The sequence below is a fragment of the Octopus bimaculoides genome, chromosome 4 (genome assembly GCF_001194135.2).
Source record: "Octopus bimaculoides isolate UCB-OBI-ISO-001 chromosome 4, ASM119413v2, whole genome shotgun sequence".
Lineage (NCBI taxonomy): Eukaryota > Metazoa > Mollusca > Cephalopoda > Octopoda > Octopodidae > Octopus > Octopus bimaculoides.
The window spans coordinates 76523704-76528346 of record NC_068984.1 but is presented as its reverse complement, the minus strand read 5'-3'; positions in this window follow the sequence as shown (position 1 = coordinate 76528346).

The window sequence follows — 4643 nt, the reverse complement described above, 5'->3', positions numbered from 1 at the left end:
GAGAGAGAGAGAGAGAGGGAGAGAGAGAGCTATCTTATGACCAGCACTACCATCTTCTGTTAAGGAAAACAGAGATAGATCTTCTAGAGGCCTATTTTTTATGTCATATCAATTGGCTCTCGCTCCAGTTACCCTTGACATCAGAAAATTTTTCAACCGTATCTGAAGTGCAAAACTCCTCTACCCCCCTGGGGTCAATTCGTCTCTCATCATTTCTATCAATAGCTTCTTATCAAAGTGCACTATCACGATTTATACAAATCCTATCAACTCTGGTATACCCCAGGATTCTCTTCCCAACACCCTTATTTTTATACATCAATGACCAACTTGCCTCAATGTTCAATGAACTCTTACTTCTACATCTAAAACATCTGAATAAAATCATCCACCTCCACCACTACCACCACCCAAAAAAACTGCATAGCGTTCACCCGGCGTCTCGACTCTTGCAAGACCATTGTCTCTATGCATCATACAGCCTTCAATCTCACCCGCATCCAAAAATGCAGCCGATCTTTCTAGCCCCTAGCCAAATTTTGCAGAATACTCCTTTGCTCTACTTATAACCTCCACTTTCACTGCCTGCTTTGTATCCAACTCCATACGACACACACTTGAAAGTATACTTCAATAGACACATACCAATATTGTTTTCTCCAACAACGAAAAACAAATACCGCTTGTATCAAACAAACATCGCATCTCACGTTCACTTAAACATAAGCAGCATGTAACTACAGTCCTTGCGGTTACTCCAAATGTTAGGCGTCGCAATCACCGAGGATTTTTCATGTAAATGAACATCCTAAATGTAGCTATGACTGCATTACAATGACTTTTCTTTCAGAGCTATAAAATATTTCATCTCCTAATATTTTCAGCGGAAGGTTCACGACAGAGAAATCACTGGTCTTATAGGGACTATAAACGTTATGGGTACTGCGTCTTCTAGACCTAGGTAATAAAGAAGAGAAAAAGACACATTAGAAAATGTATAGTCTGAGATACACAAAACCTAATGACTGTTGATCATAGACTTTTCATTATCTATATTCAGAGCTTAATTAATATGCATGTGCGTGCATCTATAGACTGTACATGTGCATATGCGTATTAACGTATGAGTGCTTTGCTCCAACTATTCTTTTCCATCTCTCTGGACTTTTTCTTACTCTTTCCAGGGGTATGGCAAGGAGCCGAATCTTTCTGTCACATATATGGCCTTCCAGCAGCAACTTTCTCCAGTCAGGCATTGACCAAAGTCTCCAACAGTTTCACATAGCCTAAGACACGGTTCAAAAATGTGAGGATGAAATCCGGCGTACAAACGCAATCAAAACATTTGCCGTGTCCCTTCTTGCTGGCCACGGCTTCATAGTGAACGCGGCCTGGGTATTATTGTAAACAGCAATCTGTGCTGGACAAGCCACATTTCTAAGATGCCAAGAAGGCTGAATTTAGGAGGAGAGGGGAGGGGAGAGTCTTGAATATGACCCAATGTCTGGACGTCCCACAACTGCCACCACCGAGCAAAATATTGATCGTATTCACATGTTGATGGATAACAGATGATTGACTATAACTCAAGTAGCCAATGTTATGAGCATATCCTGTGAGAAACTTGAGAACATTCTGCACAATGAACTTGGCTCGACGAAGGTTCATGCTCAATGGGTGTCACATCTTCTGACACCTGATCAAAACCACACCGAACTGATCACATGATGGAAAAAATCTGACATTGAAGCAGCTGGTCTTTTTGAACGCATCCTAACCTGTGGTGAGTGTTAGGTTCATCGCTTTAAGCCAGAGGTAATCCATACAGTGGAAATGCCTCTCCTCACCTTCCCAAAAGAAGACCAAGGTCGTTTCATCTGCAGGGAAAGTGTTGGCCTCAGTTATTTGGTGTGCAAAAGGCGTTGTATTTATCGACTATCTTCAAAAGGAAACGCCCAGGAAAACTGACGAAAGGGGTCTTCTTTCGTTAAGACAACGCTCCAGCACACATGTTCTTGGTTTCGATAGCTGCTACACGTGACTGTGGCTTTGAACTAGTTGATCACCGTCCCAGTTCTGATTTGGTCCCAGCTGACTATCATTTGTTCGCCATGAAAAATACATGGCTGGGAACCAGTATCGCAGTGGTGATGACGACATATGTGCTGCTGATAACTTTTTTGACCAGCAGGATTAAAATTTCTTCACCAAAGGGATCCAAGCACTGCAACACCATTGGAAGAAGTGTGTGGACTGCAAGTGGAGTCTATGTTGAAAAATAAACCTCATTTGATCACATTCCATGAGAGAATTTTGGTCAGCCTATTAACTTTTCAATCGACCCTAGTACTAACCTCAAAAGTCCCCAATCGACACTGATATTGGTGAGTGTGTGTGTGTGTGTGTGTGTGTGTGTGTGTGTGTGTGTGTGTGTGTGTGTGTGTGTGTGTGTGTGTGTGTGTGTGTGTGTGTGTGTGTGTGTGTGCCCCCCCGCCCATTGACATATACATACACTGAACCGCAAAAGAAACGCGAGACGTGTGGCTGTGAAATATGTTTTGATTTCATTATGTCAGAGAAAAATTTTTGATAAATCTGATAAAGTCAATGTTTTTTATGTTCTTTCACTACAGTCTATGGGTCGTTGTTATGTATTCTGGTAGTGGGCGGATCCAGCATATTGATATTGTAGGGCGTAACATGTTCAATACCGTGCATGTCCTCCCTGAGTGTTCAAAACGGCCATACACCGTCGGTACATGGAGTGCATGAGGCGGTTCACAAAAAACATTGGCACCAGTGCCCACACCTTGAGGAAAGCTACCTCCAGTTCCGCACGAGTTGTTGGCCTCGGGGGCCACCTGATTCAGCCGTCTATGGATTTCATCCCACAGGTATTCAATTGGGTTCGAGTTGAGAGCCGGCCACAGCATGGTTCTGATGCTGTGCTGACGAAGGAAGTCCATGGTGACCCTGGCCGTGTGGGAGGGAGCACGTAGCTATGGTGACGCGCGAAGAAGGGCACGATGTGAGGTCTCAGGATCTGACCAACGTAGCGCTGTACTGTGATGCTATTCCTTTTGCCTGCACTAACATTTTGGAACACATGAGGCCCAATTTTCTGATTCAGACCTATAGCACCCCCAAATCATGATGCTTCGGCCACCCCATGCGTCTCTCTCCATGACACATACGTCTCTGTAGCGTTCAGCCCTCCTACGACACACCTTCACTCTGTCGTCCGAGATAGAAACGCAGTACCGGCTCTCGTCAGAGAAGACTATCGACCTCCATTGTTGATACCGCCAATGTCGGTGTTGTGTAGCCCACTGACGATGGCGAGTGGTGAGGGCAGGCCCTCGAGCAGAACGACAGCAATGCAGGTTGTTGGCGGCCACTCGATGTTGTATCGTGTCGTCGCTGATGAGTCACTGTCCAGTACCAATGGTCTCGCGAACTGTCACGCTGGTCAGGCTGAAGCGATCACGAAGGTGTTGCAGGTGGATGAAGCGGACTTGCTTGGGCGTGGTCACCCGGAGGCGCCCTCTGTGGGCACGATCTGCAGTGCTGTTGGTGTTGTATTGCTGTTACAGGCGATAGATGGTGCTGACATGGACATTGTAAGCTTTCGCAACAACCAGGGCACGATGTCCTGCGGAATTTTAACTCAGAACGTAGCGACGGGCGAAATCCCGCTAAGCATTTCATCCAGCGTGCTAACGACTCTGCCCGCTCGCCACCTTGGTAATAACAACAACAATAATAATAATAATAATAATAAGTCAATAAATATAACTGGTTAACTTGGGAGGTTAAGCAGTTTTGGTCGATGATGATTCAGCATCATTGTATGTATATATATATATATATATATATATATACACACACACACACACACACACAGTTGTATGGTTGAGAAACTCGCTTTGCACCCACATGGTTTTGGGTTCAGTTCCACTGCGCGGCACCTTGGGGAAGTGTCTTCTACTATAGCCCCATGCCAACCAATGCCTTTTGAGTGAATTTGGCAAACAGAAACTATGCAGAAGCCCATTGCGTATACATGTGTCTTGTGTCTACTTCCTTGCTGCTTGACAACCTTTGTTAGTTAGTTTACCAACACACCCGTAACTTAGAGATTCAGCAAAAGAGAACAGATTAAGTATCACACTTAAAAAAAAAAAGGTCTTGGGTTGATTTGTTCAATTATACCCTTCAAGGCGATGCTCCAGCATGGCCGCAGCCCAATACCTGAAACAAGCAAAAAGATTAAAAAAAGACATTTAAGAGTGCTGAAAGACATAATTGCCATGTTTGATTGACATTAATTCTACATCTTAAATGTGCTTAATCAAAAATGAGAAACAGATATAATGAAACCTGGTTCACGATAGGAAAAGTTCAATAGTTGTAAAAGAAACAGATGCCTAATATTTTGGGCATTGCCCTTCAGTTGAGATTAGGTAATCCAGACAGTAAAAGTAGTTTCCAATTGGACAGAAAAAAATAAATAAAATACAAAAAATAAAGGTGGAACAGACAAAATAAAAACAAACAACACATATAGTACAGTCATTTTTTTTTAATTCATCCTGTAGTTTTTTTTTTTAGCATTTTTTTTTAAATTATCATAATTGGATTGC